Source organism: Mixophyes fleayi, chromosome 2 (assembly GCF_038048845.1).
Source record: "Mixophyes fleayi isolate aMixFle1 chromosome 2, aMixFle1.hap1, whole genome shotgun sequence".
Taxonomy (NCBI): domain Eukaryota; kingdom Metazoa; phylum Chordata; class Amphibia; order Anura; family Limnodynastidae; genus Mixophyes; species Mixophyes fleayi.
The window spans coordinates 80,623,253-80,636,603 of NC_134403.1; the positions used below are offsets into that span (position 1 = coordinate 80,623,253).

General features: G+C 39.8%; 1 protein-coding gene across 3 annotated transcripts in view; it reads left to right on the forward strand.

Annotated features, from left to right (window-relative positions):
- The first annotated feature begins 867 nt into the window (after window positions 1-867).
- Window positions 868-13,351, forward strand: part of ARHGAP9 (Rho GTPase activating protein 9) — a 125,696-nt gene continuing 113,212 nt past the window's right edge. The window contains exon 1 of one of the 3 annotated variants that reach the window (XM_075199374.1): window positions 868-1,207. The gene's annotated coding sequence lies outside the window, so the exon portion shown is untranslated. The remainder of the gene's footprint in view (window positions 1,208-13,351) is intronic. The other 2 variants (XM_075199373.1, XM_075199375.1) reach the window with 2 other exon arrangements.

The window sequence follows — 13,351 nt, forward strand, 5'->3', positions numbered from 1 at the left end:
GGTAAGCAGCCCAGTCAGCAGACAATTGGGTCACATTCATGATGCAGTAGGCACTCTCTCCTAAAGGGAGTGAGCACTTGGGGAGAATACCCCTTCGGGGTGATGGGGCTCCGCTTAGGCGCCCCAGCCATACCCAATCTCTGTCAGTAACACTGTAAAGGTAAGATGTCACCCGTTAAGCGGATTAAGTTTCCCTCCAGCCTCCCCACCCCAGAAAAAACTTTGATGCTGATCTAAAGCTGCTGTCATCCTGATTATAAGGTCACCCTTCTGTAACACTGCCATATGCACAACTGCTCTGCAACCTGAGACTTGTGTGTTTGATGCCCTCGCTACATCTGTGTTCACCATCTGATGCCACACCTATGCTGAGTTGGAGGACTTTAATTAAAGTCCTGTTTTAAGGCTGAATAGGTCTACATTCCCCTTTCAACATATATTGCTTAGCAATTGGTCACAAACTTGCTCCCTTTATTCCATTTTCTTATTGTGATTGTTTAATTTGTTGACTACTGACTTATGGTATTGCCACTGAAAAATAACCCAATTGCAAAGTCACAAAAAGAGCTAATCATTTTATGTTATTATTTTATATGATTAAAGTACCAATGCAGACCTGTATTTGGGCCATCGGAATTTGGGCTGAGTGGGTGTATGATTTCTTGTGTGGTAAGTAACAGATGATTGTCTATCTCTGGGTTTTACTGTCCCCCATTCACATCTCTCTCCTTTTTGCTGACAAACACATTAAAAAGAACCAGTTTATTCAGTTTAGACATTTTTTTTAGAATAAAGTTCAAACTTGAGAAACAATTATTTGTACTTGAGCTTCCGTCTTCTCTCACACAGATCAGGCTGCTTTACAAAATGTAATACTGGGCCTGTAATCACAAAAAAACATGTAGAGGATGCAGGTGAATTGTACTCAGGGTGTGGATGATGAACTTGAAAGCACAAGAGAAGCAAAGAGACAATATTACAGACAGGAAGTGGTGATGATTGTCATTTCACAGAACCCTATCGGTCATACACACAGTGTGTTCTTTCCCCTTGGTGCCTGGTGGTGAGATCTTCTGTGGTAACGCTAGAGACACACAGACAGCACTGTTCTTCGGCTGCACTTTTGTGGAGTTCTTCAGAAAGGCGAGCCATGAGGACCATCTGTTGCGCTGACAAGTAATATTTCCTCTCCACTCGGCTTTACTTGGTAAGTGACAAACTGCAACGAACAAGTAAATGGGGTGGGGAGGGTATCTTTAGATTCAAGATGTTATTAGTTGAATGTTAGCTGTTGCTTTTAAGCAGTACTCATTGTAAAAATGTATGTATTATATAAGCCTATTGAGTACTCATTACACCCCATGTGGGTGATGTATGTGTGAGATAACTGTAGTGTGATAATACAACTCTTACTCACAGCCCTTTGTTCAACTCTTTTAAATGACAACTGCTACTTAGTGGTCTGTCGTTTGTTTCCTTCATTCAAAACATATATCAACTAACATGTATTATGTGTATAAAGATATGTTAGACTTGCAGTGTTCTAAGATAGTACGCAGAGTTATTACAGCTGATAACGTATTTAGTGTAAGTTACATGTTATTTAGAGACAAGAGAGATCTTTAAACTTTTATCTAACAACCAAGTAAAACAAAGCTTTGTATCTCTATTATTTGATTGCTTTATTAATATGAAAGTATTAGTTACATATACAGGAGAAAAAACCCATTAAAGTATTTTACTGACAATCGTATGACAGCTTGTATTTTGTACTGACATATATTTGTGCTTTAGAAAAATATTTCCAGAACTGAAACTGCTAACAGGAAAAGCGTATTCAGATTGTCAGCAAGGGGTTCATGATGTGATACTTCTGCGTGTAGTATAATGTAGTGTCAGTGAAGAGTCTTATTTTACTGACCAGATTTTGTACCTTAATGACAAATGAAAACTTGACTTTGTTTTTACTGATTGTCAGTAAATTTGCAGACTGTTGGCAATCAGCCTGATCAGGCATTAACACTGCTAGAGAACATTAGAAGAAATATTCAGTCAAAGAGTTAACTCGGCTGTGTTTCCACGTAGCATTCAACAATGCTCTCTCTCTGTGTAAGATTTCATGCTTGAGTGTAGTGTGACACTGCTGTGTGTAACTATATGCTTAGAAGAACGTATTCCTGGGTATTCCTGTGAAAGTCTTTGTGGTGTCACAGTTAGAAGTGTGAGAAATTACTGTCATATTACATGTTGAAATGAATCTGGCATTTATAACTAAAACTATCTATGAACTTAACCAAAATATAAATTGGCCTACTAATTCTAAGAACTGCCCATCTATAACAATAGTCTTTGCTATTATCCCAAAAAATCTGATAACTTTACCATGTAATATAGTATATATTGTTTAACGAAAATACCATATTTATATGCACCCAAGCATGTTCTTTCCTTTACTCAGATAATAAAACATAGTGGACACCAATTATTAACACCTTTTCACATGTGTACTTAAGGACGTGTTTGAGAACTGCAGTATTGTTTATCTCATTTTAATTAACTGTGACAGATGCTCATAGATAGCATAACTGAAATTGCCTATACATGGGCAGATTGCATATTATGAGGTCCGATCAGTTCGATCTGATGATGACTACGCACACAGTCAAATCATGATCATTGTCCACTCACAGTTTCCTCCACTCCAGATCACACTTTGATTGGGGTCAGTCGTTTTGGACTTATGGTGCTGCAAGTTGAGGTCAATTAGGGCTGAAATTAAATTTGAATGAAATCGAGCTGGGCTTCAAGAAAACACACGATCAGCTAGTATTCAAATGTTCATAAACAATAGGTCAAGAAGCTTCTTGTAGTTTCCACTAGTATGTTTGTTTTCCATTAATTGAACTGTGCAGATGATCCTTTTAGCCAGGTTGAAGTAGCTTACATGTCTGACCTGTAATACTTGTAATTGACACCTCATGCTACCTTTGGTGATTATCCTGTTATTATGGATACATCCCATTTTACAGTCCCATATTTTCCACTTTACAGGAATTTGCTAAATTTTTTACAGGTCCCTTGATGCCATATGCATTTCCCTGATTTACCCCACAAATTTTTCCGACATATGTCGATTTCTTGCTGTGTATAAAAGAAAATATTCACTGCAATTATTCATATTCTAGTAATGGAAAAGTTACTATATACTGTGCATACAGTATATAGGATGGGATATGTTTGCTCAGATGATGATACATTTTTTTTCAAGACAGCATTTTATTTTATTGTTCAGATATGATTTTTTCATGCAAAATATTCCGCATCTACACATTTTATGTTATAGAACAAACTTTAACATAATAATCAGTGAGGTCTGTTGCAGATTTCCTTGTTTATTTTTCCAGATTTTCTGCCAATTTTTCATGGTCTCTTTAAGACCAAAAAAATGGGGTTTAATGGTAAAGCCAGAGAGTTGGGTTAAGGCCTTCTGCCTGGTCTTCTCCATAGTTACATTATTTAGATACATAAGTTCATGGTGGATTAATATTCCATCGTCTTCTCCTGCGCTAGTTCAGATAACTGTGCAGGCACCAATGGACTGCATAGACATTGTCATTGTAAGTGTGAGACCTTGCTGCCATAAGTATTGTAGTCTATGTTCTGGTACCCCAAAACTGCCAAATATAGTGGCCATTGTGCATATCACAGCATAATAAACTGTCCCCCTGCTTAACATTTGTCAAGTAAGCTGAGTACCTGAATTACTTAGATTGAAAAATAATGGCCTTCCTGAAGGGACTTCCCCCGAATTCCCGGTCATTTGTCACCTGATCTCTGACATAAGCAACCGTTATTTCTTCTGACAAGTCGAACAAGATTCTGGTCTGCCTGGTCACTCTCTCAAAAAACAGAATATGAAAGTGAATCTTATGACAGTGAGTGAATAAGTTACTTCTTTTTTTTTTTAACTGTTCCACTCGTAAAAAAATGTCACATTCAAAAAGAGCAAGAAACTTTCAGCAATAATAGCGAGACAATATGGTTTGGGGCTAAAAGATGAGCGTATGGTTTGCGTTTTGTGTTGTGAATCTACTGTTGTAGGCATGTCCAGTGTTCAAAGACATTACAACACAAATTATGAAAGTTCTTTATAACACTTGGGTGTTGAAGGAAGAGACCAATATATAAAAAAGTGTTGCATCTTATGAAAAACATACCAGTTGTGTACTTAAATTTATAAAACATGATGAAATTCCTACGAGCACAAGCCATATAGCAACTGTGTGAATTGCACATAAAATAAAACATTTTACAGATGGCGAGGTTTTGAAAGAAAGCTTTTTACAATGTTCAGAAGATCTTTTTGTATCTTTTCCAAATAGATAAGTTATTATTGCTCAAATTCAAGATACACTGTTCTCGGCTCGAACTGTTCAACTTCGTCTTAGCGATTTGAACGAAAATATTAACAAACAGATGAAAACTGATCTAGAACATTGCAAAGTCTTTAGTTTTACTTGGGACGAGAGCTCAGACATGTATGGCGTAGCCCAAAAAAATCTAATCGTTTTCTGTATGCACTGATGGGGCAGTGGCGATGATGGAAAAATATTGTCTTTGTTTAACTTTTAAAACAAAAGTCAAGAAGACCGATTCTGGCATTTCTCTGTGTCATTTATCAAGATACGTTGTGCTCTAAAATGTTTTCAAATGTTTTAAATGACGTAATGCTTCTTGTAGTCAAAATTGGTAATTGGAATTGTGGCACGATCATCGCTTATTTAGAGCCTTCTTAGAAGAAATGAAATCTGGATATGACAATCTTGTATTGCACTGCATCTAAGCCTTATGTTTCTGACAGATATCTGTGTATATTTACATCCCTTAATGTATAACTTAATGGAAAATAGTGGTAAACTTGTATGAAAATTGGGCTTCATTTACAAAGAAACTTCAGATTTTCACAGACGATATTCAGAGAACGGTTAGAATATTTATGGATAAGGATCCAGATTGAAACATTCAACAGGTAAAGGCATAGATATGCAAGATGATTTTGTCACAAATAATTCAAATCACATCTCCAAATTCATGGCCCAGTGTTTCAATATAGTTTGAATACTGAGAATGTAACCGATAATAACCTGAAACTTATCAATCCTCACCTCTTCCTCAGAGCCTACCAACCATCTACTTAACCCCCATCTCCTCCCTTTGCTCGTCCTCCCTTCTCTCCTCTTGCCTCAACTGGCTCCTCTTGTGCCTGGTCTGTTTACCCTTCCTTAGGATGTAAGCTCGTATGAGCAGGGCCCCCTCCCCTCCTGTCTCCTTACCCGTTCTTCCGCTCCGTCTTTACTGCATATGACTGGCTGGAGTTTCTGTGTGTGCGGCGCTGCGGATACCTTGTGGCGCCTAACAAATAAATGATAATAATAAAATAATAATAATAATTCTTCAAATGGAATCTATGGAAATGGCATTGATAAATTTTTAGATCTGTAATGTGTGGGACACAAAGTTTGCAGCTATGAGGGATAATATTTGGAAAGACGTACATTACAGCAAATACTTGGACAAAACTACCTTTATAATTATCAGCAATGAAGGAAGTTTCATTCTCTCTTATCTGCATTTGGTACAAGTTATTATTGTGAGCATGTTTTTCAAGATTAAAAACTCAGTTAGATCTACTCGCAGTCAATTAATAGTATAATATTTTGAAGCATGACTTTGTTTCCAGACTACAAATTATCAACGTAACCTGAGCAAACTAGCTTCAAAAAAGGAAGGACAGGGAAGCCTTTGACATTTTTGTTACCCATCTATTACTTTGGGGAAAGTTTGTATATGTTGTAATGGTGGCGACACACTGGAGTTTTTTCTGGCTTATAATGTTCAACGTGTAGCACCAGAAGAGAAAAATGTTGCCTACCCCTGACCTAGCAGATGAGTAGCTGCTGCGTTAGTTAGCTCTTCCCAATGGCTTTGTGTCTTCCATATCTTTAAGAACAGTACATGTAAACCTTCCCAGTGTTGCTGAAGAAGTCTTTTTTCTTTCTTTGACTCTCAGAGAATCATGGCAGCAGGTTAACAATAACTGAGTTTCTGAAGGCTGTTCATTATATGCATACCTCCAAGCATTTCTGATAGCAACATTAGGACAAGTTATTTGTTGGGTCCTTTCATCACCATCATCATCACCATTTATTTATATAGCGCCACTGATTCCGCAGCGCTGCACAGAGAACTCACTCACATCAGTCCCTGCCCCACTGGAGCTTACTGTCTAAATTCCCTAACATACACACACACAGACACACACACAGACACACACACAGACACACACAGACACACACACACACACACACACACACACACACAGACACACACAGACACACACACAGACAGACAGAGAGGGAGAGACAAGGGTCAATTTTGATAGCAGCCAATTAACCTATTAGTATATTTTTGGAGTGTGGGAGGAAACCGGAGCACCCGAAGGAAACCCACGCAAACATGGGGAGAATATACAAACTCCACACAGATAAGGCCATGGTCGGGAATTAAACTCATGACCCGTTCTTTTTTTTTATTCAGTCACTACTGCTTTTCAGGAATGTTTGGGGGGGGGGGGGGCATGGCTGTAACCCGCTCTAACAATATTAGTCATAGGAAAGGAGTTCTATACAGACAGACATATAGGTTGGCTTGTTTTTTTTTATCAACACTTATATGTATGTCCAAAGACTCTTATCTGTTATGTCTATAAAGGTATATAGTAGTGAAGTAGGTATGGGCTTGTATGGTTTTGTGCGAACCATGTGGTGGGGTACAAGTGTGCAAACATCTAAATTCCGACAAGAGTTACAACAACATGTTAATCACGACTGCTGTAATTCTCTAGATGGAGCCAATCAGAGTTCTTGAAAAAGTGACATACAAGAATTCCAAGAAGGGAAGATACCGGTAGTGAGATTTATGTTACTTCAAAGGGCAATAGTTACATTGCTGCTATGAGAGGACCATTATACAGCCGGTGGGTCCTCGCATTGCCCCTCTTAATAGCAATAATGTAGCTGTCGCCCTTTGAAGTGACGTAAATCTCAGTGCTGGTATGTTCCTTTCTCTGAATTCTTGTATGTCACTTTTCAAGAAGTCTGATTTCCTCCATGTCGGATTTACAGCAGTCGCGATTACCATGTCATTGTAACTCTTGTCAGAATTTAGGTGTTCACTATAATCACTACCACCGGACAAAATCTGCCTACTGAGAATTAAGAATTTAACTTAATAATTTTTTAATAACTTAATACATTCTGGTATCTCTGTCATTATTTTGCAACTTACTGATGTTTAATAAATCAGAATAGAGTGAGTCTTAATGACTCACTCTATGTAATCAGGAAGCTGAGTGAGGAACCATTTGTTAATCGTATGCTTTGTTAGGGAAGCACACAAAGACTGATTTACATGATTGAAATAACCCATCACATGTGGCAGTTTAGGTTTAATATAACTGTTTTAACTCCAGATTACAAGATGATGTTGTATTTGAGACGTTATGTGGTTTTCTTCATGTGTTGTTAAAAGTAAATCAATTACAGCAAAATACAGGAAGAAAACTGCAGTCCTGTGTGCAAAAGGACTTATCTAGGTTACTTTCATTGTATTCCAAGTGAAAAGGGAATGGTATGAGATAGAGACCAGTGTTGCATATTCAGGCCCGGCGCTCCAATTAGGCAAGGTTAGGCACTTGCCTAGGGCGCCGGGCTCTGGAGGGCGCCACAGAACTGGAAATTAATTTTAAAACTATGCGGCGACCGCTGACCATACCTGTCACAGCCGCCGCACAGCATTCAGATGCATGGGGAGGGAGGGAAGAGGCTATTGCTCACCACCGCCGCCTCTCTGCTCCGTCTCCTCCCCTCCACTCACTAGTGTCAGTGAGTGGAGGGGAGGAGACAGAGCAGAGAGGCGGCGGTGGTGAGACAAGGTAAGAAAAGACGGGGTGAGGGGGGATGAGGGAGGAGGGCGCCGATTTTTGCGGGGGGGGGGGGGGGGGGAGAGGGCGCCGATTTTGCCTAGGGCGCCATGGACCCTAGCACTGGCCCTGTGCATATTCCATTACTGCATATTAGCCTACTCTCCCGAAATTTCAGGGAGGCTCATGAATTTCGGGGAGTCCACCCGGAAGCATAAGCATCTTCCCTGGTCTTGGTGGAGACGGGGCTTAATGATGCAATATGCGTCATCAAGCCCCACCCCCCCACTATGCAATGCTGTGAATTTTATGAGTGGGTGAGGATGTATCACTGTCCATGTGAACAGTATAAGCTGCCAGCCGTTGTGATCACTTTTTTTGCTGAAGCTTTCTCTTACAGCTTGCGATTTGAAATGCACCAGGAGAAATCTCTGGTTTGTTAGATCACTCTGTGTCTTATGCAAGATTTTAGCTGTATAAAAATGCTGCTGATATAATATGAGCAAGTGTAAAAGATTCAGTGATGGTCTTTTATAAACCACAAGAAGTATGGATCTGCAATGCAACTGTGTTAGCAAGTATGCTTACTTGTCATTCTTGTGCATTTTAAGGTGTTCACCCACTCCATGGTCCCTGTGCCTAGCTATACAGGTTTGCGGGTACATCTGGAAATGCATATGGTGTAAACAGTAAAAAGTTGCATAAAAGTCCCATCTGCTTCATTAATTTTAACTTTTACATTTTCTTCCCAAGACACTACTCATTTTGAGCTTGATTCATGTTCGGACATATGTTCATTGCCAAAGCGTATGTTGCGGGAAATAGCTCTGCGCATGCTCAGAAACGGACATTATGCCAGTGAACACGTTTGCATGCAGTTCATGTCCAAATGCAAATGACACTTATGACAGCTTCCACTTGAGGGGCAGAATGGGGGAGAAAGGGGTGGACTACTGTAGGCAATGTACAGTAAGGGCTTACTGAGGACATCCCGCCACCAGGGCTGCCAAGAGGAATTCATGGCCCCGGTACAACTAATTCATGGGGCCCCCCTTATAGTCGAGTATGCTAAAAAAAAAATTGCGCCGCCGAAATTTTTTTCGGGGGCATGGCAAATGCGCAATTGGGGCGTGGCTAACACATCAAAGCCACTAGGCTCTCAATTCGCCGGAGCGTCACATATGTCCAAGCACTCCTGACTTTCAGGACATCTAGCACCACAGTGTAGTATACAAAGAATGCAGTGTGTACACAAAGAGTTCAGTCTTGGCCTGCACCTTACATTGGGCACAACACTCACCAAAAATTGCCATTGTCCCTACTAGAATCACAACATTTCACATACTGTCCTGCTCCCTCCTACCTGTTCTCACTTTCACCACCTGTGGCTGCATGTTTCTTTAGTTGCGACTTGTCTGGATCCTGGAATGCTGGGGGCCCTATTTGGAAAAAAATGGCTACATTTAGATAATTCCAAACAACCCTTAAATTAATACCACCCACAATTAATAATTAAGCCTTCCTCCAGCTCCATTGTGCCCCTTCATCATCGCCATGCCTTATGATCACACTGCGCCCTCCATGCTGCTTTTGCCCCTTTACCTGGCTACCCTTCATCACACTATACTATGCTGCTCCCCCCCTTTTTCAATCCCACTTTGCCATGCCTCCCCCCCTTTTGAACCCCACTGTGCCATGCTGACCCATTTTTTAACCCCTCTGTGCCATGCTGACTCCTGTTTTTTAACCTCTCTGTGCCATGCTGACCCCTGTTTTTTTAACCCCTCTGTGCCATGCTGACCCCTGTTTTTTAACCCCTCTGTACCCCCCACGTTTTCCTCCCTTCACTTACCTATTCTTCTCTCTTCTTTCTTGGTCTTCTCTGCTGCTCTGTGCTCCATTGCTACAGACTGACTGAATGCTGGGCGTGAAATGATGACGTCACACCCGGCATTCAGACAGTCTGAATGGAGCACAGAGCAGCAGAGAGGAGAGACGCCGGCGCCGCGATCAGGTGAGTATGTTTTTTTTAAACTAGCCTGCTCCCCCCACCAACTCATTTAAATAAATCATCTAGCAAAATGAAATGTAACTTTGCCCATTGGTGCAAAGTGGGCACACTCATGCGTGTGAGAAGCCACCACAATTCCAGGTACAGACGACAGGTGACAGTGCACTATCGTCGCTGACAACTGCACATTCTTTTTCACTTACTGCAATCACCACTTTGCTAAAGGTCAAGTCAGTTAATACTAAGGGATCTATTTTTCACTCAGACCCCTGTTTCTGGTGAATAGCAATATTTTTTATTGTAGCAAAAAAAAAACATATATACTTTCACCGCTATTTAAAAAACTAAGCTCTCCAGGACAAGGCTGGTGAAAAGCCAGTGGAGACTTTTCTCCAGCTTATTGCTGTGGTGATGTCCTGCTATAGTCTCCATATTATGCACATTGCCCATGCGCAGCAATAAGTTCACACATGTGCACAGATGATTTTTTGCCACTGTGATAGAGATTGACATTGACATAGGCATCTGCTGGAAAATCATCTTGTTTGTGTCTTAATATTATGTTCGCTTGTAGCACTAAGCCAGCAATGTTTTTAAACAGTGGATTGCATACATAAGATTATGAGATAAATAAGTTTAACAGGCTAATGAGCTGGTGTGTTAACTTCTGTGTGTTGCTGATTCCTTTTCATTTAAATTCTCTGTGGTACGGTTGCAACAGCCTAAGGATTTGCTGAGCTGCTATCTTAGATTTTTGTGTTATTAGAAGTGTAGTTTATTTATAAAATCTGTTGCTAAATGGAGATTTTGTTGCTACATCAAGAATAATATGTCCTGCTACAATACTGAGCTGTGATGTTAATTTGTAGGTTCCATTCAAGACCAAATGGTGTAGTTATGAAGTCCCCTCTAATGCATATAGTAGCAATAGAAAATCTTTTATATTGCAATTTATTAAGATAATGCCACCGGGGCAGCTGAGCAATGCTCAGCTCCCCAGTGATACTGGCTGGCAGTGATAAGAGGTAAGTAGTAAGAGGAGTCTTACTTCTTGCCAAGCCAATCTTGGGACCCTCTGCACTTTATTTTAATAATAATACATTTTTTCCTGTCGGGTCCCCATGGCTAACTCCATCCGGAGCTAGTCTTCAGAAGTCAGTTACGGTACTTGTGCCACGGCTGTCCTTCATAAATGGCTTCCCCATACTTTGCGATGGTAACCTGCCGATGATAGCCTTTATCGACCAGGAGCTTTGGTAAACAGGGAGAACTCCCGTTTGCGCAGGATTTTGGGCTTATCTGTCTTTAAATAATGGACCCCTAAAATTGGATCATCACTAAAGATTTTATTAACATTAAATATTGTTAAGCAAGCTAATGAGCTGCGCTATCAGCTCTATGGGGATGACGGTAATCAGCAAAACTTGGAGAACTTTGTGATTTTTCCAGCGGTAAACCTTTGTGAATTGAGCGAATTGGTAAAAGAGCCTTTCTCCAGCGAGTTGAGGCTTAAGACTCTTTAATAATTAGACCCCTAAGAGACCTCACCTGTATTCAGCCTTTATAAGTTCCTCAATTCTATCAATCTTTGCATGGGCAAAGTTGAAATTTAATTTCTCTACTGGTGCATCAAGGGTCTTGTTTGACTGTTAATCGGCTTTAGCTTTGTCATGATTTTACAATTTCCAACCCATCGATATCTGCTTCATCCCTCATCATTCTGCCTTCTCTAACCCATCGACTTCAGCTTTGTCCCTCATGACCCGTCCTCTATAAGCAGCTTGGTCGATTGTGGTGTGCCTATAATAGCTACCCCAGCCAAGTTATTCTCTCCTGGGAGCAACCAGCACTGTGATAATGTGCTAATCTATTCTCTGCAAGGGACAGAACCAGTCTGCCCAGTTCCTCCCACTGGCCAATGCAAACTTTAGCAACCCTACAGATACCACGATTTTGGCCTGAAAGTCTGTGCACTTTTCCATAAAACTGGGTGTGTACAAAAGTAGGCATATGGTGTCACAAAAAAAAGTATTTTTGCTGCATTTTTCCGTCTTTCCGTTTCCTAAATGACCCTTACTGTGTCAAGTCCCATTTCAATATGTAGAAGTGAAAAAAATGAGAAAGGCACACATATGGCCTACTGTAAGGTATTTGTAATTAACCTGCTGTGTGCAGGTGCCTGGGAAGGGAGGAATTTTTCTCCCAAGATATTGTCCTATGTGTTCTAAAAGAAGGGGTTAATTATGGTAGATCACCTTGGGACTGATCTCTTGTAAAATGGTTGTGTGTGTGGAACTGTTTGGTGAGGATTTGTGAACTAACCTGCAATTCTGTTTTGTGATTAATATTGGTAGGATACACTGGATTGTTAGGATTTGTATTGCTGTTAGTTAGAGTTCAGATGAACAGGATTTTTTTATATGTTATTATTTGACTGCCCACAGTCCAGAAAACAATGTGGACTTTGTTTAGATGTAAATAAAAGCCAATAAAAGCCTATAAATTGATTTAGCAAATTCCACTTCTGTATTGTAAATAAAAGCCAGCCAGATTTCCTGAAAAGGAGCTAAATCCAACGCTGCAAAGAAATATACGATGCATAAAAAAATATAGAAGTATAGGTAACTTATCTGTTGTGCAATAATCCAGGAGCAACTTTATTCCATCTATATCAGTATATAGTATTCATGATGTGAGGAACCAGTTCCTTCATTCATAAGAATCTGATTCACCTGTCAATACGAGACAAGCACTGCTGATGTACAATATCAAAACAGAATTTAGTATGCCCAAAACATTACAAATGTACATAATAGAACATTAAAAGTGGATTATCTGTCTACCTTTAAAGTGTTTGTGTCATGGTGTCTTCTGTAATAGACAATGACTACTACTTCACTGGCAGGTAAACGGAACAGTTTTAATAAAATTCTGGCATCTCTATCAAATGGGAGTATGATTCCTGATTGCTATGTAGAATTTAAGTAACTTTGTGAGGTGCAACGTGTGAAGAGGCATCAAGAGTGGTCAAAGTGGAAATTTATCAGTGACGTTATGGAAAATGTAAGTGAATGGAATTTGATAGTTTTACAAATAAAACAGCAGGAGGAGTGGTGGTATGGCATCCCACCATATACAATCATCCCACTTTGACCACTGTGTGTGTATGTGTACGTATATGTGGGTATATATATATATATATATATATATATATATATATATATATATATATATATAAAATGTGTGTATGTGCATATGTATGTGTGTGTATGTATATGTGTGTACGTGTGATGAAGTCTACCCAGACGAAACGCGTTGAGGCACTACTATTTCTGTATATGCTAGTTAGGTCATACTTC